The sequence below is a fragment of the Pristiophorus japonicus genome, chromosome 3 (assembly GCF_044704955.1).
Source record: "Pristiophorus japonicus isolate sPriJap1 chromosome 3, sPriJap1.hap1, whole genome shotgun sequence".
Classification (NCBI taxonomy): Eukaryota; Metazoa; Chordata; class Chondrichthyes; family Pristiophoridae; genus Pristiophorus; species Pristiophorus japonicus.
Window position 1 is genome coordinate 92805088 of NC_091979.1, and position 25800 is coordinate 92830887.

General features: G+C 49.4%; 1 protein-coding gene and 1 long non-coding RNA gene across 3 annotated transcripts in view; one reads left to right on the top strand and one right to left on the bottom strand.

Moving 5' to 3' along the window:
* Positions 1-21824, bottom strand: part of psmd14 (proteasome 26S subunit, non-ATPase 14) — a 144310-nt gene extending 122486 nt beyond the window's left edge. Inside the window, exon 1 of one of the 2 annotated variants that reach the window (XM_070875540.1) lies at positions 21731-21824. The gene's annotated coding sequence lies outside the window, so the exon portion shown is untranslated. The remainder of the gene's footprint in view (positions 1-21730) is intronic. The other variant, XM_070875541.1, reaches the window with a different exon arrangement.
* Positions 21817-22592, top strand: LOC139259793 (uncharacterized). The gene is made up of 2 exons (XR_011592656.1): positions 21817-21994; positions 22086-22592. It is a non-coding gene; the product is annotated as an uncharacterized lncRNA (long non-coding RNA).
* The last annotated feature ends 3208 nt before the right edge of the window (positions 22593-25800 follow it).

Here is a 25800-nt window from a genome sequence, read left to right on the forward strand (position 1 = left end):
CACTTTGGTGGTAAAAACAGAGAGACAGACTATTATCTGAATGGTGACAGATTAGGAAAAGGGGAGGTGCAACGAGACCTGGGTGTCATGGTACATCAGTCATTGAAGGTTGGCATGCAGGTACAGCAGGCGGTTAAGAAAGCAAATGGCATGTTGGCCTTCATAGCGAGGGGATTTGAGTACAGGGGCAGAGAGGTGTTGCTACAGTTGTACAGGGCCTTGGTGAGGCCACACCTGGAGTATTGTGTACAGTTTTGGTCTCCTAACCTGAGGAAGGACATTCTTGCTATTGAGGGAGTGCAGCGAAGGTTCACCAGACTGATTCCCGGGATGGCGGGACTGACATATCAAGAAAGACTGGATCAACTGGGCTTGTATTCACTGGAGTTCAGAAGAATGAGAGGGGACCTCATAGGAACGTTTAAAATTCTGATGGGTTTAGACAGGTTAGATGCAGGAAGAATGTTCCCAATGTTGGGGAAGTCCAGAACCAGGGGTCACAGTCTAAGGATAAAGGGTAAGCCATTTAGGACCAAGATGAGGAGAAACATCTTCACCCAGAGTGGTGAACCTGTGAAATTCTCTACCACAGAAGGTTGTTGAGGCCAATTCACTAAATATATTCAAAAAGGAGTTAGATGAAATCCTTACTACTTGGGGGATCAAGCAGGAATGGGGTACTGAAGTTGCATGTTCAGCCATGAACTCATTGAATGGCGGTGCAGGCTAGAAGGGCCGAATGGCCTACTCCTGCACCTATTTTCTATGTTTCTATGTTAAGTACCAGTGCTCCCAAGGGATTGTGGGATCCCTTGGAACTCCAGGGGATGAGCCCTCTGGTGGCTACACAAGGTATATACAGGTTTACACATATATAACAGAAGCGAGAGAGAGACTGGGGGCGGTGGGAGGCAGAGAGACTGGGGGCGGGGGGAGGGAGAGAGACTGGGGGAGGGAGAGAGACTGGGGGCGGGGGGAGGGAAAGAGACTGGGGGCGGGGGGAGGGAGAGAGACTGGGGGCGGGGGGAGGGAGAGACACTGGGGGCGGGGGGAGGGAGAGAGACTGGGGGCGGGGGGAGGGAGAGAGACTGGGGGCGGGGGGAGGGAGAGAGACTGGGGGCGGGGGGAGGGAGAGAGACTGGGGGCGGGGGGAGGGAGAGAGACTGGGGGCGGGGGAGGGAGAGAGACTGGGGGCGGGGGAGGGAGCGAGACTGTGGGCGGGGGGAGGGAGCGAGACTGGGGGCGGGGGGAGGGAGCGAGACTGGGGGCGGGGGGAGGGAGCGAGACTGGGGGCGGGGGAGGGAGCGAGACTGGGGGCGGGGGAGGGGAGCGAGACTGGGGGCGGGGGGAGGGAGAGAGACTGGGGGCGGGGGGAGGGAGAGAGACTGGGGGCGGGGGAGGAGAGAGACTGGGGGCGGGGGGAGGGAGAGAGACTGGGGGCGGGGGGAGGGAGAGAGACTGGGGGCGGGGGGAGGGAGAGAGACTGGGGGCGGGGGGAGGGGAGAGAGACTGGGGGCGGGGGGAGGGAGAGAGACTGGGGCGGGGGGAGGGAGAGAGACTGGGGGCGGGGGAGGGAGAGAGACTGGGGGCGGGGGGAGGGAGAGAGACTGGGGGCGGGGGGAGGGAGAGAGACTGGGGGCGGGGGGAGGGAGAGAGACTGGGGGCGGGGGAGGGAGAGAGACTGGGGGCGGGGGGAGGAGAGAGACTGGGGGCGGGGGGAGGGAGAGAGACTGGGGGCGGGGGGAGGGAGAGAGACTGGGGGCGGGGGGAGGGAGAGAGACTGGGGCGGGGGGAGGGAGAGAGAGACGGGGGCGGAGGAGGGAGAGAGAGAGAGACTGGGGGCGGGGGAGGGAGAGAGAGAGAGAGACTGGGGGCGGGGAGGAGGGAGAGAGAGAGAGAGAGAGAGAGAGAGACTGGGAGCGGGGGGAGGGAGAGACTGGGGCAAGGGGAGGGAGGGAGGGAGAGAGAGAGAGAGAGAGAGAGAGAGAGAGAGAGAGAGAGAGAGAGAGAGAGAGAGACTGGGGGCGGGGGGAGGGAGAGAGAGAGTGAGAGAGAGAGAGAGAGAGAGAGAGAGAGAGAGAGAGAGAGAGAGAGAGAGTGACTGGGGGGCGGGGGAGAGAGAGGAGAGAGACTGGGGGCGGGGGAAGGAGAGAGAGAGACTGGGGGCGGGGGGAGGGAGAGAGAGAGAGAGAGAGAGAGAGACTGGGGGCGGGGGGAGAGAGAGAGAGAGACTGGGGGCAGGGGGAAGGAGAGAGAGACTGGGGGCGGGGGGAAGGAGAGAGAGAGAGACTGGGGGCGGGGGGAGGGAGAGAGAGAGAGACTGGGGGCGGGGGGAGGGAGAGAGAGAGAATGGGGGCGGGGCTGGGAGAGAGAGACTGGAGGCGGGGGGAGGTAGAGAGAGAGAGACTGGGGGCGGGGGGAAGGAGAGAGAGAGAGACTGGGGGCGGAGGGAGGGAGCGAGAGAGAGACTGGGGGCAGGGAGGGAGAGAGAGAGAGACTGGGGGAGGGAGAGAGAGAGAGACTGGGGGCGGGGGGAGGGAGAGAGAGAGAGACTGGGGGCGGGGGGAGGGAGCGAGAGAGAGAGAGAGAGAGAGACTGGGGGCAGGGGGAGGGAGAGAGAGAGAGAGAGAGAGAGAGACTGGGGGCGGAGAGAGAGAGAGAGACTGGGGGCGGGGGGAGGAGAGAGACTGGGGGCAGGGGGAGGGAGGGAGGGAGAGAGAGAGAGAGAGAGAGAGAGAGAGAGAGAGACTGGGGGCGGGGGGAGGGAGAGAGAGAGAGAGAGAGAGAGAGAGAGAGAGAGTGTGACTGGGGGCGGGGGAGAGAGAGAGAGAGAGACTGGGGGCGGGGGGAAGGAGAGAGAGAGACTGGGGGCGGGGGGAGGAAGAGAGAGAGAGAGAGAGAGACTGGGGGCGGGGGGGAGAGAGAGAGAGAGACTGGGGGCAGGGGAAAGGAGAGAGAGACTGGGGGCGGGTGGAAGGAGAGAGAGAGAGACTGGGGGCGGGGGGAGGGAGAGAGAGAGAGACTGGGGGCGGGGGGAGGGAGAGAGAGAGAATGGGGGCGGGGCTGGGAGAGAGAGACTGGAGGCGGGGGGGAGGGGAGAGAGAGAGAGACTGGGTGCGGGGGGAGGGAGCGAGAGAGAGACTGGGGGCGGGGGAGGGAGAGAGAGAGAGACTGGGGCGGGGAGGAGGAGAGAGAGAGAGAGAGAGAGAGAGAGACTGGGGGCAGGGGGAGGGAGAGAGAGAGAGAGAGAGACTGGGGGTGGGGGAGGGAGAGAGACTGGGGGCAGGGGGAGGGAGAGAGAGAGAGAGAGAGAGAGAGAGAGAGAGAGAGAGAGAGAGAGAGAGACTGGGGTGGGGGAGAGAGAGAGAGAGAGAGACTGGGGGCGGGGGGAAGGAGAGAGAGAGACTGGGGGCGGGGGAGGGGAGAGAGAGAGAGAGAGAGACTGGGGGCGGGGGGAGAGAGAGAGAGAGACTGGGGGCAGGGGGAAGGGGAGAGAGACTGGGGGCGGGGGGGAAGGAGAGCGAGAGAGACTGGGGGCGGGGGGAGGGAGAGAGAGAGAGACTGGGGGCGGGGGGAGGGAGCGAGAGAGAGACTGGGGGCGGGGGGAGGGGAGCGAGAGAGAGACTGGGGGCGGGGGAGGGGAGCAGAGAGAGAGAGAGACTGGGGGCGGGGGAGGGGAGGGAGGAGAGAGAGAGAGAGAGAGAGAGAGAGAGAGAGAGAGAGAGAGAGAGAGAGAGAGAGAGAGAAGGAGACTGGGGGCAGGGGGAGGGAGAGAGAGATGGAGACTGAGGGCGGGGGGAGCGAGAGAGAGAGAGAGAGGAAGAGAGAGGGACAGACAGACTGGGGTTGGGGGGAGAGAGATAGAGAGAGACTGGGTTGGGGGGAGGGGAGAGAGCGAGGGAGAGACTGGGGGCTGGGGGAGAGAGAGAGAGAGAGAGAAAGAGTGAGAGAGAGAGAGAGAGAGAGACTGGGGGCAGGGGGAGGGAGAGAGCGAGAGAGAGACTGGGGGCGGGGGGTGGGAGAGAGAGAGAGAGAGAGAGAGACTGGAGGCAGGGGGAGGGAGAGAGCGAGAGAGAGACTGGGGGCGGGGGGTGGGAGAGAGAGAGAGAGAGAGAGAGACTGGGGGCAGGGGGAGGGAGAAAGAGAGAGAGACTGGGGGCGGGAGTGGGAGAGAGAGAGAGAGAGAGAGAGACTGGGGGCAGGGGGAGGGAGAGAGAGAGAGAGACTGGGGGCAGGGGGTGGGAGAGAGAGAGAGAGAGAGAGAGACTGGGGGACGGGGGAGGGAGAGAGAGAGAGAGACTGAGACTGGGGGGTGGGGGCGCGAGGGAAAGCGGGATTGGGGGGGCGCGAGGGAGAGAGAGATTGGGGAGGTGGCGCGAGGGAGAGTGAGACTGGGGGGTGCGCGAGTGAGACTGGGGAGGGGCCCGAGGATGAGTGAGACTGGGTGGGGTGGCGCGAGGGAGAGAGAGACTGGGGGGGGCGCGAGGGAGAGACTGGGGGGCGAGGGAGAGGGGAGACTGGGGGGGGCGAGGGAGAGTGAGACGGGGGGGGCGAGGGAGAGTGAGACGGGGGGGGGGCGAGGGAGAGTGAGACGGGGGGCGAGGGAGAGTGAGACGGGGGGGCGAGGGAGAGTGAGACGGGGGGGCGAGGGAGAGTGAGACGGGGGGGCGAGGGAGAGTGAGACGGGGGGGCGAGGGAGAGTGAGACGGGGGGGCGAGGGAGAGTGAGACGGGGGGGCAAGGGAGAGTGAGACGGGGGGGCGAGGGAGAGTGAGACGGGGGGGCGAGGGAGAGTGAGACGGGGGGCGAGGGAGAGTGAGACGGGGGGGCGAGGGAGAGTGAGACGGGGGGGCGAGGGAGAGTGAGACGGGGGGGCGAGGGAGAGTGAGACGGGGGGGCGAGGGAGAGTGAGAAGGGGGGGCGAGGGAGAGTGAGAAGGGGGGGGCGAGGGAGAGTGAGACGGGGGGGCGAGGGAGAGTGAGACGGGGGGGCGAGGGAGAGTGAGACGGGGGGGCGAGGGAGAGTGAGACGGGGGGCGAGGGAGAGTGAGACGGGGGGGCGAGGGAGAGTGAGACGGGGGGGCGAGGGAGAGTGAGACGGGGGGGCGAGGGAGAGTGAGACGGGGGGCGAGGGAGAGTGAGATGGGGGGGCGAGGGAGAGTGAGACGGGGGGGCGAGGGAGAGTGAGACGGGGGGGCGAGGGAGAGTGAGACGGGGGGGCGAGGGAGAGTGAGACGGGGGGGCGAGGGAGAGTGAGACGGGGGGGCGAGGGAGAGTGAGACGGGGGGGCGAGGGAGAGTGAGACGGGGGGGCGAGGGAGAGTGAGACGGGGGGGGTCGAGGGAGAGTGAGACTGGGGTAGGGGGGGGCGAGGGAGAGTGTGACTGGGGGGGCGAGGGAGAGTGAGACTGGGGGGGCGAGGGAGAGTGAGACTGGGGGTGGCGAGGGAGAGTGAGACTGGGGGGGGCGAAGGAGAGTGAGACTGGGGGGGGGGGCAAGGGAGAGAAGGACTGGGGGGGGCGAGGTAGAGTGAGGCTGGGGGGGGCGAGGGAGAATGAGGCGGGGGGGCCGAGGGAGAGTGAGGCTTGGGGGGGGGGGGAGTGAGAGTGAGACTGGGGGGGAGGGAGAGTGAGACTTGGTGGAGGGGAGGGAGAGTGAGAGACTGGGGAGGAAAGAGAGACTGGGGCTAGTGGGGGGAGGAAAGAGAGACTGAGGCTGGTGAGGGGAGGAAACAGAGACTGGGGCTGGTGGGGGGGGGGGAAGAGAGAGAGAGAGAGAGAGAGAGTGGGGGCGGTGGGGAGAAGAGAGTGTGACTGGGGGGGTGGGGGCTGGGGAGAAGAGACAGAGACTGGGGGGGTGGGGGGTGGGGAAAAGAGAGAGAGACTGGGGGTTGTGGGGGGGTGGGGAGAAGAGTGAGAGACTGGGGAGGGAGGGGGCGGAAAGAGGGAACTCAGGGAAAACGGATCACATTCTTGCAACCCCCTAAAAGGGACATCATTGGAGTGGATGAAATCCAGAAGTCACGACACTGTCACTATTCACTTCATACCCAATAAACGTTAACAATCCATACACAATGCCTCATTCATGGTGGTGGTGGGTTGGCGGGGTAATGTCATGCACTTGTGCTGGGGAAAGTCACTTTGGCTGGGGGAGGGATGCACTTGCGCTGGAGTAAGGCACTTTGGCTGGGGGAGGGATGTGTCCTTTCTGACTTCTGAAGTCAAAATGGATCATGTTGCAATGTGCAAAATTAGGCTGGGAGATTCCATTCACACATTCCAGAGAAACCAAGGTGTGGCTTATCCTCCAAGGGGACCAATCAGCAACCGGTCATGTGATAATGGCGAGCCAATCAGAGAAATGGCTGCAATTCAGTTAGTACAAATAGACACATCCCTAAAATAAACGCAGAGTTCGCAGCGGCCCTCCCCTTTAACTGAAGTGGAGAAACGTTGTGGCACAGCAGAGCAATGACGTTACCAGCCTGGCGCTGATGACTGACAGCGGCGGAGACTCCGTCCCGCCCCCACTTCCGCCGCACTTATGACCGACTTCTCCGCTCCGCCCCCAATACGACTGACTTCCACTGCTTGAAAAATATCGACAAAGAGCTGAATTTCGCAAGATAGGCCTCCGTTTCCAGCAGAGGTGAATTTCAGCCCCGAGGAGTGTGGTATATGCTCTCAAAGCTTTTATATAAACAGATTGCAATGAACACATACATTAGGAATATTCACTATGCACATTGCAACAAAATTACTTAAAATAGTTTGCTTGGAACATTATGGAGCTGTAACATTACAGGGCTCAGTAACGATTACAAATTACTCGAATAATTACATTATGCCCTTCACCAATTGCATGTTTATTTTTTAAAAAGCGGATATCCGATCGTGCCTTCCTTGCTATCTTGGGAATGAGACAAATTTCTTGTGTCTTTCTTATAGTCTAGTCATCTCAACCTCCATCAGATCACAGCTAGACATTTACTCCCAGGTATCTATTAAGTCAGTAGGTTAATTATCAGTCCAACTAGAGACCAAGATCTGTTTTTGTAATTAACCATTTGAGCACTACAACCTTTAACTGTCTAAAGGGCCGTAATTATATTTTTAAATGAAAGTGAGAAATCTTAGCATTTTCCCTCTTTGCAATCTCCACAGGTTGTCTGATTAGGAATTGTAGTGTGTGTGTGATATAGTGGCCAACTGCGCAAAATCCCAGAGAGTTTCCATGACAAATGAGTTACAGTCAGCTTTATTAACGAAAATAAATCACCTAACAGGGCAGCTCTGGGGAAGAAATTTGCATGACCCTCTGCTGATCGCTCCCTTCCTCTAATGACTCAATGAGCAACTGCGTCATTATAGTACCGTGGTATAGACCAGAAAGATCCAGAGTTTGATCTCTGGTCTGTGCTGACTGAAGCAATGTTAGTTCAGGGCATTACAATTGGACACAGCATCCTTGGGCTGAAAGTGAGCCGTGAATTCAACCATTATATTCTGTGAACCCTACTGCAAGTTTGCACATATGGTCATTGTTTTGGAACAAGAACAGGAGTAACTATGTTGCTCCACAACCAAATAACCTAGACTTATCGTCGAGGCTCACACTTGAGGAATGGCCACTTGAGCAAGGTGCTGGAAGGTTACCATTAATGAGCGTAAATTGTGGATTGTCGTTTTGTTTAACTGTATCTATTAGTCACTTGTTTGTTTTCTAGATTTTTAGCAACATTCTAAATAAAAACTGAATTGTTTTCTTAATTTTACTAATTTTCTCCAAATTTGCCCAGACATTTGGGATCCAATTTTTCCACCAGATTTTCTCCTAGTTTTAACTCTGAAAATAAAAACTGAAAAATATATGAAAAACATGGCAATAAAAACTGACTGTACTGATCCTTACCTACATAGCAATAGTGGCTGCAAGAACTGTTCTAAGACACTAAAAAAAATCCCAGTTCTTCCCCACTACTTCTGTCCCCTCCAATGCCAAGCATGAGGAGCACTATTCCCCTGTCCTTCAAGCCATCCTCCTCCAAATACCCACCTTAGACCTTTGTTCTGTCCAGCTACTGATGCATATTTAACCTCCCTTTACTCTCTAAGGTCCGTGGATGTATTGTTTTCACCCAGCTCCAAACTCAGTTCACCCAAAGCTTGCCATTCAAATCCCTTCAATACGGTTTCCCCTTTCAAATCTTTTCAGTGCCAGCTGTGGCTCAGTGGGTAGCACTCTCGCCTCTGAGTCAGAACGTTGTGAGTTCAAGTCCCACTCCAGGTCAGCCTGGATGTATGTGCTCAAGTCCCAATCTAGCCTGACATTCCAGTGCCGTGCTGAGGGAGTGCTGCAGTTGGAGCAGCGTCGGAGAGGCGAGCGTGGGGAGGCCTATAAAGGCCCAGCGTTCGGAGAGGCGGCAGTCGAAGCAGCGTCGGAGCTGCAGCAGGGAAGCAAAAAAGAAATTGAAAGGTGACGTCACAGCCAAGGGGGTAAGTGATTGGCTGGTGATTGGTAAGTAGCTTTTCTTTTTTCTTTTCTTTATCAGTAAGTAACCTTTAGCATTGTTGTTGCCAATTTAAGTTTATCTAAGAGTTAAATCATGGCAGGAGAGCTCGGACACGTGTTATGCTCCTCCTGTACCATGTGGGAAGTCAGGGACGATTCCGGTGTCCCTGAGGACGACATGTGCGGGAAGTGTATCCGCCTCCAGCTCCTGACGGACCGCACTGCGGAACTGGAGCTGCGGCTGGATTCACTCTGGAGCATGCACGATGCTGAGAATGATGTGAATAGCACATTTAGTGAGTTGGTCTTACCACAGGTAAAGGTCCACAGCCAGATAGGGAATGGAAGACCAACAGGAAGAGCAGTGCAAGGAAGGTAGTGCAGGGATCCCCTGCGGTCATCCCCCTGCAAAACAGATACACCGCTTTGAGTACTGTTGAGGGGGATGACTCATCAGGGGAGAGCAGCTGCAGCCAAGTTCATGGCACCATGGCTGGTTCTGCTGCACAGGAGGACAGGAAAAAGAGTGGAAGAGCGATAGTGATAGGGGATTCAATTGTAAGGGGAATAGATAGGTGTTTCTGCGGCCGCAACCGAGACTCCAGGATGGTATGTTGCCTTCCTGGTGCAAGGGTCAAGGATGTCTCGGAGCGGGTGCAGGACATTCTGAAAAGGGAGGGTGAACAGCCAGTTGTAGTGGTGCATATAGGTACCAACAATATAGGTAAAAAAGGGGATGAGGTCCAACGAGACAAATTTAGGGAGCTAGGAGTTAAATTAAAAAGTAGCACCTCAAAAGTAGTAATCTCAGGATTGCTAACAGTGCCACGTGAGAGTCAGAGTAGGAATCGCAGGATAGCTCAGATGAATACGTGGCTTAAGCAGTGGTGCAGAAGGGAGGGATTCAAATTCCTGGGGCATTGGAACCGGTTCTGGGGGAGGTGGGACCACTACAAACCGGACGGTCTGCACCTGGGCAGAACCGGAACAAATATCCTAGGGGGAGTGTTTGCTAGTGCTGTTAGGAGTTAAACTAATATGGCAGGGGGATGGGAACCTATGCAGGGAGACAGAGAGAAATAAAATGGAGTCAGAAGCAAAAGATAGAAAGGAGAATAATAAAAGTGGGGGGCAGAGAAACCCAAGATAAAAAACAAAAAGGGCCACATTACAGCAAAATTCTAAAGGGGCAAAGTGTGTTAAAAAGACAAGCCTGAAGGCTCTGAGCCTCAATGCGAGGAGTATTCGGAATAAGGTGGATGAATTAATTGCGCAGATAGCAGTTAACGGGTATGATGTAATTGGCTTCACGCAGACATGGCTCCAGGGTGACCAAGGCTGGGAACTCAACATCCAAGGGTATTCAGCATTTAGGAAGGATAGACAGAAAGGAAAAGGAGGCGGGGTGGCGTTGCTGGTTAAAGAGGAAATTAATGCGATAGTAAGGAGGGACATTAGCCTGGATGATGTGGAATCGGTATGGGTGGAGCTGCGGAATTCCAAAGGGCAGAAAACGCTAGTGGGAGTTGTGTACAGACCACCAAACAGTAGTAGTGAGGATGGGGACAGCATCAAACAAGAAATAAGGGGTGTGTGCAATAAAGGTACAGCAGTTATCATGGGCGACTTTAATCTACATATTGATTGGGCTAACCAAACTGGTAATAATGCGGTGGAGGATGATTTCCTGGAGTGTATTAGGGATGGTTTTCTCGACCAATATGTCGAGGAACCAACTAGAGAGCTGGCCACCCTAGACTGGGTGATGTGTAATGAGAAGGGACTAATTAGCAATCTTGTTGTTCGAGGCCCCTTGGGGAAGAGTGACCATAATATGGTAGAATTCTTTATTAAGATGGAGAGTGACACAGTTAATTTGGAAAATAGGGTCCTGAACTTAAGGAAAGGTAACTTCGATGGTATGAGGCACGAATTGGCTAGAATAGATTGGCAAATGATACTTAAAAGGGTTGACGGTGGATAAGCAATGGCAAACATTTAAAGATCACATGGATGAACTTCAGCAATTGTACATCCCTGTCTGGAGTAAAAATAAAACATGGAAGGTGGCTCAACCATGGCTAGCAAGGGAAATTAAGGATAGTGTTAAAGCCAAGGAAGAGGCATATAATTTGGCTAGAAAAAGCAACAAACCTGAGGACTGAGAGAAATTTATAATTCAACAGAGGAAGACTAAGGGTTTAATTAAGAGGGGGAAAATAGAGTACGAGAGGAAGCTTGCAGGGAACATAAAAACTGACTGCAAGAGCTTCTATAAATATGTGAAGAGAAAGAGATTCGTGAAGACAAACGTAGGTCCCTTGCAGTCGGATTCAGGTGAATTTATAATGGGGAACAAATAAATGGCAGACCAATTGAACACATACTTTGGTTCTGTCTTCACGAAGGAAGACACAAATAACCTTCCGATTGTACTGGGGGACAATAGGTCTAGTGAGGAGGAGGAACTGAAGGATATCCTTATTAGGCGGGAAATTGTGTTGGGGAAGTTGATGGGATTGAAGGCCGATAAATCCCCGGGGTCTGATAGTCTGCATCCCAGAGTGCTTAAGGAGGTGGCCCTAGAAATAGTGGATGCATTGGTGATCTTTTTCCAACAGTCTATTGACTCTGGATCAGTTCCTATGGACTGGAGGGTAGCTAATATAACACCACTTTTTAAAAAGGGAGGGAGAGAGAAAGCGAGTAATTATAGACCGGTTAGCCTGACATCAGTAGTGGGAAAAATATTGGACTCAATCATTTCGGATGAAGTAGCAGCGCATTTGGAAAGCAGTGACAGGATCGGACCAAGTCAGCATGGATTTATGAAAGGAAAATCATGCTTGACGAATCTTCTGGAATTTTTTGAGGATGTAACTAGCAGAGCAGACAAGGGAGAACCAGTGGATGTGGTGTATTTGGATTTTCATAAGGCTTTTGACAAGGTCCCGCACAAGAGACTGGTGTGCAAAATCAAAGCACATGGTATTGGGGGTAATGTAGTGACATGGATAGAGAACTGGCTGGCAGACAGGAAGCAGAGAGTCGGGATAAACGGGCCCTTTTCAGAATGGCAGGCAACGACTAGTGGAGTGCCACAGGGCTCAGTGCTCGGACCCCAGCTCTTTACACTATACATTAACGATTTAGATGAAGGAATTGAGTGCAATATCTCCAAGTTTGCGGATGACACTAAACTGGGTGGCGGTGTGAGCTGTGAGGAGGATACTAAGAGGCTGCAGGGTGACGTGGACAGATTGGGTGAGTGGGCAAATGCATGGCAGATGCAGTATAATGTGGATAAATGTGAGGTTATCCATTTTGGGGGCAAAAACACGAAGGCAAAATATTATCTGGATGGCAGCAGATTAGGAAAAGGGGAGGTGCAACGAGACCTGGGTGTCATGGTACATCAGTCACTGAAAGTGGGCATTCAGGTACAGCAGGCAGTGAAGAAGGCAAATGGTATGTTGGCCTTCGTAGCTCGAGGATTTGAGTACAGGAGCATGGAGGTCTTGCAGCAGTTGTACAGGCCTTAGTGAGGCCTCACCTGGAATATTGTGTACAGTTTTGGTCTCCTAATCTGAGGAAGGACGTTCTTGCTATTGAGGGAGTGCAGCGAAGACTCACCAAACTGATTCCAGGGATGGCTGGACTGCCATATAAGGAAAGACTGGATCAACTGGGCCTTTATTCACTGGAGTTTAGAAGGTTGAGAGGGGATCTCATAGAAACATATAAGATTCTGACAGGACTGGACAGGTTAGATGCTAACCTGTTCCCGATGTTGGGGAAGTCCAGAACCCAGGGGACATAGTCTTAGGATAAGGGGTAGGCCATTTAGGACTGGGATGAGGACAATCTTCTTCACTCAGAGTTGTTAACCTATGGAATTCCCTGCCGCAGAGAGTTGTTGATGCCAGTTCATTGGATATATTCAAGAGGGAGTTAGATATGGCCCTTACGGCTAAGGGGGTCAAGGGCTATGGAGAGAAAGCAGGAAAGGGGTACTGCGGGAATGATCAGCCATGATCTTATTGAATGGCAGTGCAGACTCGAAGGGCCGAATGGCCTACTCCTGCACCTATTTTCTATGTTTCTATGAAAGTGCCGTCTTTCGAATGAGACGTTAAACTGAGGCTCCACCTGTTCTCTCCGGTGGACGTAAAAGATCCCATGGCACTATTTCGAAGAGGAGCAGGGGAGTTATCCCTGGTGTCCTGGCCAATATTTATCCCTCAATCAACATAACAAAAAAACAGATTATCTGGTCATTACCACAGTGCTGTTTGTGGGAGCATGCTGTGCACAAATTGGCTGCCACGTTTCCCACATTACAAGTGACTACATTCCAAAAAGTACTTCATTGGCTGTAAAGCGCTATATAAATGCAAGGCTTTCTTTATTTCCACCTCGTTTCTTTCTTGTCAACAGCACTAAGACCTAGTCAATGTCACGAATAACATCCTTTATGACTACAACCATGGTGCATTATCCTCCTTGCCCTGTCCATACAGTTCACTACAGTCAGCTGTACCATCCTCCTTTCCCATCTCTCCTTTTTCACTTGGTTCAACTCCTACTTGTCACAATAGAGTCTGAATCTCCAATTATTTTTCCTTCTCCATTCCAGGAACCACTTACTCCAAATCCAGGGATCACTTACACCAAAAGACCAAATCTATGGTGGACAACTTAAACCTTTCTGGAGAAAAGAGCCCCCGCCTGTTTAATCTTTCCTGATGGGTATAACCTCTCAGTTCTGGTATCCTCTCAGTTGGTAGCACCATCGCCTGAGTCAGAAGGCTGTGGGTTCAAATCCCACTCCACAGACTTGAGCACAAAAATCTAGACTGACACTAAAGTGCAGTACTGAGGGAGTGCTGCACTGTTAGAGGCGCCGTCTTTCGGGTGAGACGTTAGAGTAGATAGGGCCTCAGTTTGTCAGATGAATGTAAAAGATCCTATGGCACCATTTCGAAGAGCAGCAGGGGAATTGCCCCTGGTGACCTGGTCAATACTTATCCCTCAATCAACATCACTAAAACAGATTATCTGGTCATTATCACATTGCTGTTGGTGGGAGCTTGCTGTGCGCAAATTGGCTGCTGAATTTCCTAAATGACAACACTGACTACACTTCAAAAAGTATTTCATTGGCTGTAAAATGCCTTGGGATGTCAGGTGGTCGTAAAAGATGTTATATAAATTCAAGTCTTTCTTTCTTTTATTTCCACCCATCACTTCCAGATTATCCCGTTAGAACTCTTCTTTTCCTTGTTTACATGCTGCCCTTTGGTGACAATATCCGCTGGTATGGAATCAGCATTTTCATGCTGATAACATACAGCTCCACATTTACATCACCCTCAATTCCACAACTATTTCTGTATTATCAAACTGTCCAACATCAAGTTGAGGGCGAGGCAAAACATTCTTTAAATTGAACGTCGAGAAAATTAAAGCCGTATTAATTGGCATCCAAACACTGCGTCCTTGCTCTCGGCTCCACCTTTCTACTTGTTCAGGTTGAACCAGTGTGCAAACCTGTTCAACCCTGAACTAAGCTTCAAGCCATCTGCCCCAATCACGAAACCACTTTACTTCCCCCTCCACAATGTTGCCGCCACCACCCTTGCCCGATTGCAACCCTTAGTAAAACCCTTATCTGTGTTTTTACTATCTCAAGACTTGACTTTTCCAACATCTTTCTCTTCTGAGCCTACACAAATTCTAACTCATGTAAAGGTCAACTACCTGTATCAAGTCCCACTTGCCCAGCACCCTTAACCTTGCAGACCTCCACTAGCTCCCTTATCCCCTAATGCACTGTCAAAATCTATGTTCCACCCTAACTCTGCAATCTCTTCCAGTCCTACTTCAGAGCCGGTGCCCAATCATTCTTTGACTCAGACATTCTGTGCATCTTTGCCTTCTAGTGCTCTTCACTAAGAAAAGCTTTAGTGCTACCCTCTGGGGCTCCCTCCACAAAATCTCCACTTTGCTACTTCTCTTTGTACCTTTAAAAACGGCAAAGTTTTTGATTGTGCACTATCAAATCTAACTATGATTTCCTGGTCCATTCTCTCCTATGTGATTCATGTCTGTATGATTTATTACCTTTAAGCTGTTATACAAATGTATGTTATAGTTTCAACAACACAATGGTGAACAGAAAACTGATAAAAAATGATCAGCTCAGGAACCTTGGAAATCCCTGATGCATCCACCAGTCAAGGGATCAAGTTAGCGTGTTTTTCAGAACGTGAGTAAATTAGGAATGGTGTGACAACCTACATTTGACTGTAACACAGCTAGCTTAACAATGAGGCAAACAACTCCATGGTGGCCAGCGCAGCGATTTTATGCTGTAAAGCAGCTGAGCTCCAGACTAGGAAGGTCCTAGTTTTGATCTCATACATTAGTCGGGCCTATGATTTCACATTAGGCAGCAGTGAGGGTGCTGCAATTGGCCTGAATATCCCAGAGTTAGGGAGTGTGTGTTTATACATGTATGTGTGGATATTAGACTGCTAGCACTAATCATTGAGGCTTACTTGATCCCTTGACGACTGGATGCAACAGGGATTTCCAAGTTTCCTGGGCTGAACATTTTGAATGAAGTTTTATGTTCACCCATCATGCTGTTGAAACTATAACATACATGTGTTTAACATCTTTAAGATAATAACTAAAACTATTTGGGAGAGATTTAGTGGGCCCCTGTTGAATGTCAAACCCTACCTCAGTGAAGAGTTCAGTACTTCAAGAGAGAAGAGGAAAAATTTGGTAGAAAAAAATAAAAAAGGATTGGGCAGGGGAAATAGGAATAAGTACACACACAGTACATTTACATGGATTTTTTTTATTCATGCTCAAGATATGGGAATTGCTGGCATGGCAAACAATTATTGCCCATCCCTAGTTGTCCTTGAGAAGGTGGTGGTGGGCCTTCTTTTTGAACCGCTGCAGTCCCTGTGGTGAAGGTACTCCCACAATGTAAAAACAAACTCAAATTAAATCATTTCGTCCATAAATTTCAGTTCTTGTGTATGAACAGTAATTGATAAAATAAAGCTATCATAGTTACAATGCAATCCACCATATAGTTATGCTGCAGCAAATTTAGTCCCACTCAATTTTGAGCTAATTGCACGCATAGATATGGACAGAAAAGTTAATGAGTTGCAAGAAATTGAATCTTCATCTTTACTATATTTTAAAATAACTAATTGGGACACAGTATGAATTGTCTTTATTAAAATAAAAATAAAATGTTGTTGGTGCTTAATTTCAAACTTTCTATTACATTTTCTGTATCCTAACTACAATAAAAAAATAAGCTATTTATACAAGTTAAAATTGCAACTACTTTGTATATTACATTTTCAAAACATATGAAGTGGAGTGGAGAATTCAGGAATGACAAAGGACAACTTTCTACTGCAAGTACCAGCTGGAGACAATACCCGTTTAGAGCAAGGCAGAGCTGGCAGTCGTGAGGTAGACAGCCAACTCCACATTGATCTTGGATATGTGAAAATGGAATGCCATACACTGATGTCCAACAAGATAGTTTCTAAGATCAAAAAGGTGATAATTTAAGTTGAACAAGTTTCCAAATGATCCAACTTTTCAAATTTCACTACACACATATTATATACTTCAGTTGTATTGTAACTGGTGCAAAGCCAAAGTGATATGAGGCTATCTTCTGCCAAGATTCAATTTGACTGACTCATCACCTGAATACCACACAGAACTTGATTTAAAAACGCTGAAAGAACTTTGAATTGATGACAACTATGTAATGTATGAAAAAAATAAATTCAGTTTTTCATTTATAGAAACCTATAGGAAATTTCTTGCAGTAAATTCCAATAGGAACCTGACTCTCATGTTTTGCTACACAACATAGTAATGAGAGAAATAATATCAATTATATTATCTAAACATTCAAGGGTCAAAAACTGATTTTATTATATCATTTATTTCAATTATACTGGTACTTACAATATTTTATAGTAATGTGGGTGTGACCCAACGTCATTAAAATAATTCATGAAGGCTCAGGATGTCACCAAGCATTATAATAACTCCCTGTCCAAACCAGCACAGCGTGGTGCTCATATCAAAATTGCACCTCAACATTTCCCCATTCCGCTGCTTGCTTTTCCTTATTCAAATACATCACCCTTTATTCCTCCCTTTTGCACAATTCCCCCAGGGTCACAGACATCATCCTTACTGAAATTTACTGCCTCATTCCACCTCAGCCTCTGCATCGCACGACTTATCCTCAGTGATTTCACGTGAATTCAACACCCAACTCCCCCCACCCCCACCCTCCAATGCAATTGATCCACTGACTAGTTTGCTCTGCACACCACATTCCCGATATCAACTCCCTGACCCACACTCAAGACGACCCCCTCAATATAGTCATCCAATACAGTGTCACCACCCCCACTGGTATCGATTGCTGACGAAGCTTTATACCACCATTGCTTTATCTCAATGTTTATCTGCTCTGCTTTGCCCTGCCCATCCCAGCCCCTCTACCATCACTTTCCAAGATCATTACCCCAAACTCTTTCTCTACTGGTCGAGCCAACTCTCACTCACCATTCTCCCCGCCCCCCCTGCCCACACACACACGCCACCCCCCCCTTCCCCACCCCCACCCCCAGACACCTCTGGCCTCTACCTTGTTTCCCCCTCAGATCTCATACCATCTCCAATCCCCACCACTCCCCTGGCCTAACAGCCAATTTGGCAACATCTAATTAGAAGGTCATATGCTTCACTGTATTTGTCCACTGGCAACTTTGACAGGATCCCTTCAAGTTGTTCTGTCATTCTCTCTCCATAGCCAAAATCATTTACTACTCCATCAACCATTTTCTCCACTAATTACTGCTTTCTCAGACCTTCTCCCCCACCTCTCCTTGGACGCAGAATGCAAGGAACGCATAACTTTTCTGCATACAAAATGGAAGCTATCTGCCCATACTGTTGTTATCTAACTGTCGTTCCACCTCTCACCATTCCTCAGTCAAGTCCCTCCAATCTAGCATTCCCCCTATCTTGCAACACACCCATCGGCATTCCATCTAGACAATGAAACCTTCCACCGGCTCCCTCAATCCTCTCTCATCCCATCTCCTGACCACTAACCACTTTCTCATCCCTATGCTTGTCAACATTATCAATTTGCCTCTCTTCCTTGATCACTGTCTCCTTCATTGTCATTGTTGTCACAGCTCTCCAAGAAACCCATGCTAAATCCTTCCACTATTGTACTATTTGAGCTTTTAGGGACATAGGAGTAGGAGTAGGCCATTCAGCACTTCAAGCATCATCTGCCATTCAATTAGATTATGGCTGATCTACAACTCATCTCATTACCCACATTAGTTCCATGTCCCTTGATACCCTTACCATACAAAAATCTATCTTCTCTTCCTATTGGAATGTATTGTTGTTATCCAACTGTAATTCCATCTCTCACCATTCCTCAGTCAAGTCCCTCCAATCTAGCTTTCATCCTGCTCACAGTGGGTGGACTGCATTGGTTGGGGGTAATATATTAGCATGGATAAAGGATTGGCTAACTAACAGAGAACAGAGAGTCGGGATAAATGGTTCATTCTCTAGTTGGCAACCAGTAACTAGTGGGGTGCCGCAGGGATCAGTGCTGGGACCCCAACTATTTACAATCTATATTAATGACTTGGAAGAAGGGACTGAGTGTAACATAGCCAAGTTTGCTGACAATACAAGGATGGGAGGGAAAGCAATGTGTGAGGGGGACACAAAAAATCTGCAAAAGGACATAGACAGGCTAAGTGAGTGGGCAAAAATTTGGCAGATGGAGTATAATGTTGGAAAGTGTGAGGTCATGCACTTTGGCAGAAAAAATCAAAGAGCAAGTTATTATTTAAATGGAGAAAGATTGCAAAGTGCCGCAGTACAGCGGGACCTGGGGGTACTTGTGTATAAAACACAAAAGGATAATATGCAGGTACAGCAGGTGATCAGGAAGGCCAATGGTATCTTGGCCTTTAATGCAAAGGGGATGGAGTACAAAAGCAGGGAAGTCTTCCTACAGCTATATAAGGTATTGGTGAGGCCACACCTGGAATACTGCAGTTTTGGTTTCCATATTTACAAAAGGATATACTTGCTTTGGATGCAGTTCAGAGAAGGTTCACGAGGTTGATTCCAGGGATGAGAGGGTTGACTTATGAGGAAAGGTTGAGTAGGTTGGGCCTCTACTCATTGGAATTTAGAAGATCAGAAGAATGAGAGTTGATCTTATTGAAACGTATAAGATTATGAGGGGGTTTGACAAGGTGGATGCAGAGAGGATGTTTCCACTGATGGGGGAGACTAGAACTAGAGGGCATGATCTTAGAATAAGGGGCCACCCATTTAAAACAGAGATGAGGAGAAATTTCTTCTCTCAATGGGTTATAAATCTGTGGAATTCACTGCCTCAGACTGCTGTGGAAGCTGGGACATTGAATAAATTTAAGACAGAAATAGACAGTTTCTTAAATGATAAGGGGTTATGGGGAACAGACGGGGAAGCAGAGCTGAGTCCATGATCAGATCAGCCATGATTTTATTGAATGGCGGAGCAGGCTCGAGGGGCCGTATGGCCTACTCCTGATCCTATTTCTTATGTTCTTATGTTATGTCTCCCTGTTTGTTCACAACCTTGCTGCTGCCTTCAACACAACTGACTACTCCATCCTTCTCCATGGTCTACCTTCAGGAACTGCTGCCCTTCTCCTCCTCTGCTTCCATGCTAAACTCCAGTAGGAGGCTATCCTCTAGCTAGATATCAGCAAAACTGAAGCCATTCTCTTTAGCCTCCATTAGCACCTCCAAACCTCTGGCTTCAAGTCCATCAATGTCACTGGCCACTATCTCAAACGGAGTGAGGAAGTATGTAATCTTGGTGTTATGCTTAGCTTCCTCCGCCACATTCACGACCCTACCATTCTACTTTCTTCTATCTCTGCAAAATTGCCTGCTTGTCAGCCGTGGCTCAGTAGATAGTAATCACCTCTGAGTCAGAAGATTGTAGGTTCAAGGCCCACATCACAGACTTGAGCATAAAAATCTAGGCGGACACTCCAGTGCAGTACTGAAGGAGTGCTGCACTGTCCAAGGTGCGTCTTTCGGATGAGACATTAAACTGGGGCCAAATCTGCCCTCTCAGGTGGATGTAAAAGATCCCATGGCACTATTTTGAAGAGCAGGGGAGTTATCCCAGTGCCCTGGTCAATATTTATCCTCAATCAACATCACTAAAACAGTTATCATGTCGCTATTTGTGGGATTTTGCTGTGTGCAACTGGCTGCAAAGTTTCCTACAAATCAACAGTGACTACACTTTTGGAGCGAATAAACCCAGGCATGCGCAAGAGGCCAGTATTGGAGGAGCGCAGATATCTCGGTGGGTTGTAGAGCTGGAGGAGGGTAAAGAGATTGGGAGGGGAGAAGTTGTGGAGGGATTAGAAAACAAGGATGAGGGTATTAAAATCAAGGCATTGTCAGACCAGGAGCCAATATAGGTCAGCAAGCACAAGGATAATGGGTGAATAGGACTCGGTGTGAGTTAGGTTGTGGGGAGCAGAATTTTGGATGAGTTCAAGTTTCTGGAGGTGGAAGATGGGAAGCCAGCCAAGAGAGGATTGGAACAGTCGTCTCAAGGTAACAAAGGCATGGATGAGGGTTTCAGCAGCAGATGAGCTCAGGCAAGGATAGAGATGGTCGATGTTATGGAGGTGGAAGTAGGCGGTCTTGGTGATGGAGTGGATTTGTGGTCGGACGCTCATTTCAGGGTCAAATATAACACCAAGATTGCAAACAGTCTGGTTCAGCCTCAGACCGTGACCAGGGAGAGGGATGGAGTCAGTGACTAGGGAACGAAGTTTATGGCAGGAACCAAAAACTAATGGCTTCAGTCTTCCCAATATTTAGATGGAGAAAATTTCTGCTCCTCCAGGACTGTATGTCAGATGAGCAACATGACAAATCAGAGACAGTGGAGGTGTTGAGAGAGGTGGTGGTGAGGTCTTCAACGTACATATGGAAACTGACGCTGTGTTTTCCGATGTCACCAAAGAGCAGCATGTAGATCAGAAATAGGAGGGGTCCAAGGATAGATCGTTGGGGGTCACCAGAGGTAATAGTGCAGAAGAGGGAAGAGAAGCCATTGCATGAGCTTTGAAGTAAAGTGCTTGGGGATGTCTTGAGGTCGTGAAAGGGGCTATACAAGTGCAAGTTCTTTTCTTTCTTATGATACTGTTCCTCACCTTCTGTCCGTACTTCAAGCCGACATCTCATGGCTCAATTTCTCCAACATCCAACAGCTCAGCTACCTCCACAAATTTCAACTCATCCAAAAAAAAATCACACGCCGCGTCTGTCCCTATATGCTGCAGTGGTTCCCTGTGAATCCATAATTTGATTAAAATGGTCATGCTTATTTGCCCCAAATCTGTCTCTTGCGCTGCTGCATCCTTCCTTAAATCATCTCCTCCTGCCTACGTCCCTGCATGCACTCCTCCAATACAGGACTTCTCCCCCCACCTACCCACCAGCTGCTTACTCAACAGCTAGGCTTCCTACCCTCTGAAATTCTCCACCCGATCCCCTCCGCAAAATCACCTCGCTTCCAACACCCCTCCACTGCAACCGTGCTTTCGACTCCCCCTCTCCCATCCACCTCCTCTTTTCCTGTGTCGGTGTCCCCCAATCTTACGTGCAGTAATTTAAGCTGGTGTTACAGACACTGGTTTTGATTATTTCCTTTTTTTTAAGCGAGAACTTGTGCCTGGGGCCCGCCGTGCTGCACCACCCCCACCGCACACAGGGGCCCCGAGGCCTTGCCTCGCGTTGAGTACCAGACCCCGGTGTGCAGTGCTGTGAGGCAGGACAGGCACCGTTTGCAGAACTGCTCTTCAATCATTCGCTGCGGGCCCGGTCGCACCCGGCGCCGACAAGCCAGCGAACTAGATTTCCAGCAACTTCCACACGAGTTCGCCGATTACCGGGTACTGGCTGTTCACTTCCCCCACCCCCGGGTCCAGGTGCTGAACCGGCCCAGGCCCCGCCGCCGCCTCTCACAGTCTCCCGCCCGCCGATCCCAATCCCGCCGCCGCTCTTTTATTTTAAATGAAGTAAAAACGAGTAAACTCACGGCGCTCCCGGCGAGGCCTCTCCAATGAATCAGCCGGTCTGGGCGCTCGCTCCAGTTCCGGGTCAAGTTTTCACATCCGCTTCCACCAGAGTTGTTCACCCTGGGAAGACAAAACGCAAACCAAAAAAATTGCAGGTGCTGAAAATGTGAAATAAGAATTCAGAACGTGCTGGAAACAGTCCGCAGGCCAGGCAGCAGCTGCGGAGAGAAACAGGCCCATGAACGTTGTCCCCCACTCAACAGTCAGTGGCCCAGAATGTCAAGGTAACTGTCCCAACAGCAAAAGGCTGGCATTTCTGAAAGTTACTGATGAAAGGTCATCGACCTGAGACGTTAACTGTTTCTCTCTCCACAGATGCTGCCTGACCTGCTGAGTACTTCCAGCATTTTCTGTTTTTATCTGTTTCTTGAAATGGGTCTGCAGTGTAACTCGACATGGTGCTGTGGAATCGGTCCCGTTAATATTGCTGGACACAGGAACAACTAAAAACAACTGTAGATATTCTAGGGCATGATTTGGCCATCGGGAATGTATGGACATGTCAGTGATCAAGAAGTTGATCGCTACAGGCAGGCTGAGCTTCCTGCCAAACAGACATGATAGCTGCCTTATACTGCATCAGGTAGTGCCACCACCAACTCCAAAGGCACTGGCCAGACACATCCCTCCAAAGCCTCTGAAGACACCTGCATTGGGTTGGACTTCTGGATAATCCGGGATGGTTGATAGTCTTACATTTGCGCTGCGTTATTTACCTCACATCAATGCAGCTAAAGTCAGTGCTACCAGCTGTATCGTAAATGCAGCATTTCTTAATCTTCAGACTAAATGTTATACAAGTGATAAACTATATATTAAAAACCTTGAATTCCTATGTCCACATTTGTAATAGGAACTGTCTATGAAAACTTATCATTATGTAATCACACCCTCCCACCAGTGGTGGTACTGTAGCACCTCAGTTATGTAACTCCCAATTACCTTTGTCTTCACAGCTCCAACCGACCCGACTTCTCGGCTTCCCAAATTAACATAAGATTTGCTATTTAACTGTATAAATAATAATATAAAATCAAAGTGTTACATAAAATAAGGACAGAATAAATGGCTTTAAAATTGGGACTGAATTACATATGTGTACCCTGGTCCAACTTTCCCCATTCTCTAATCCCACTTCACCTGAAGAATACACAGCAGATCAACTAATATATTATTAAAACTCTTGTGATAGGCACGTACTTCCTGTAAACAAACCTTACATCCTGTTGTTATGATCTTTGATCATGCTTTTGTGTCAGCTTTTCACACTTTAAATCATTATGTCAATATTTCCCATTCAAATTTTTTATGTCAATTGTCATATAGTTGCAGGCTCTGGCTACTTGATGGCTCTATGAAGCAAATTTCTTAAGTCCCTCTTCCAACTCTGTTGCGAGTCTCGTCGCCAAGAGCATGCAGAAATCAAGCGCAGGCTGTAGAAAGAACGTGTGGCAAACCAGTCCCACCCATCCCTTCCCTCAATGACTATCTGTCCCATCTGTGAAGAGACTGTGGTTCTTGTATTGGACTGTACAGCCACCTAAAAACTCAATTTCAGAGTGGAAGCAAGACTTCTTCTATTCTGAGGGACTGCCTATGATGATGATGAGTCTTGTGCCTATATATATATATTTATATTCTCCAACTGACTGCAAGCAATGGCACAGGCAATTTACAAGTACATATTTAAAAATCTGAGTGTTCGCTCTGCCATATCTGGATATTACAAGCCGGTTGGTCCAGGAGAACCACATGACTTAAATTGACATCATTATTGATCCTGATCACCACTTTTCATTGCTCACTTTTTTTTATTTGTTGCAACTAACATTACTCCTATTATTGCAAATTTAAGGGCATCAATTCCCAGACTAACTTTCCACCCAGCCTCACCACTCCCTAGACCAACTCTGCATCTAATCTCACCATTCCCAGACCAACTCCACAACCTCCCTTCCCACTCCCAGTCCAAACTTCAACTCAGCCAAAGAAAAATCCCATGTGTCCACCCACACTAATTCCCACACTCCTGTCCTCTCCAAGTTCCACTGGTTCCCTGTGAACCTATAATTCCAAGAATCTATGTTGCCTCGCTCTATCGTACCTTAATGATCTACTCCTGCCGAAGTCCCGACATGCAAACACAGCTCCTCTAACAGAACTAAATCATCTCCAAGGACAAGGGTGAATACTGGACCAGAGCAGAGCTAAGAAACTAGAAGTCTCCATGATCAGAGTGATGATGAACAAAGCTCCAGTGAGACAACAGCAACAGCTTGATGAGAAACAATGTGTCAAGATCACCTCACCGCAAGTAACATAGGAAAGGAATGAGTGGGAAGTGGAAGCAGCAGGGAGGAGAAAAGTAATAAAGTGGTAAAGCATACAGAGAAAATAAAACAGGGACAGTTAGCTGGGAAGGGGAAACCAAGTGAAAGTATGCCAAAGGAAGACACAATGGGGATTAAAATGATCAAAAGGAGGAGTAAATGCAGTAGAACTATACAAAAATAGATAAGAGTGAAACAGTCGACCAGTGGCACCGCAGTTTTAGGAAAGGCCACTTATGTAGAAGAAAGAAACGCTTGCACTTATATAGTGCCTTTCAGGACCTCGGAATTTTGAAAAGTGTTTTACAATTAATTAATTACTTTTGAAATGTCGTCACCGTTGTACAACACAGCATATCTCTTTTCTCCGGACATGGCCATGCCTATAATAATCACCTGATTGAATAAGTCAGCACAAAATAAGTGCACCCTTTCCTGTATGACTCTAATCCAATGAATACAAACCACGGTATAAGTACACATTCCACTTTTGATGCAACAAGCTTCAAAGTAAACAAAAGCCAAGTTACTCTGTCCTGACCCTGTGCTTCCACTAGGTGACATTGGAGGCCCTTTATCTCCTTTCTAGTGTTTCTCCAAGGTTCAACCTTAGGGTTAGTGTTGCAAAAGATATTTGGCAGCTCCTGTGCTGCAAAAAAGATCATGGGAATGAGGTGGGCCTCCTCTCATGGCTTTTTCTTGGGCAGCCAGGTTTCACATCCTACGTGCCACTAGTGTGGTGCTCTGAGGGGGTGGCTAAAGGCCTGGCATGTGCTTCTGTCTTAAGAGACATCAGTATCAGGCAGCTCGAGCCCAGTCAGCGCTATTCCACTGGGCCTTGGATCTGTGTCCCTACTGATCAGCAGGATCTACTGGTAGCTATCAGATCATTAAAGCCCTGAAAGACTGCAGCCTGCATCCTGGTCACTAGAGTCTGGAAACTGGTACGAAGGGTACTTTCTACTTTGTCCTTCCTACAAGGACAGTAGCCTATGCTTTTGTTGAGAAGAGGCACCAACTAGTGCCAGGAAACTTCTTAGTTGGAGATCTGCTGCAGTTCACAATGCTGCATACTCAAATGATTACTGCAACAAAGAGAAAACATTCCTGACGTCGCAAATGAGGGCTGCAGACTCTAGAGTTACAGCTGCCACTTGCCCCAAATCCTTGGAGATTGACCTCAGAGCCTGCAAGCAGATGTGATCTTTCTTGAAATTCCTTCTTTTCAGGCAAGTACCATGAGTTCTGGATCCAATGGCTCCAAAACCATGGACAGCCTTCAGTATCAGGCAGCTCAGCTTCCACTGAGTAGGTGGCATGGCCTTCATCACTTCCCAAGCTCCCCTGTGCTATGTGAATCAGCCAGTGCCACGTCCTCCCCATCACTATCTAATTCCCTCCAGGTGAAAGTACCTGAGCTGGTGCATGTGAGTGAAAAAGCTAATGCGCAGGAGGTGACATAGAGGCGATTGGGAACTTGTGGCAGAGACTTTGGTCCAGGGACTCATGGATGGGTATGATTTCCCCTCCCTCTTCATTTCATCCTCCTTGTTTTTCATCATACTCATAATTGACAAGCAGAAGTTCTGTCTCTCCTCCATATCATCAACATCATCAGCTTTACTGACCCCATTGAAGTGTTATATCTGCAGGAAAGGAGAGGAGAAGCTAAGATAGTGTGTGTATTACCCCCTTGGGAT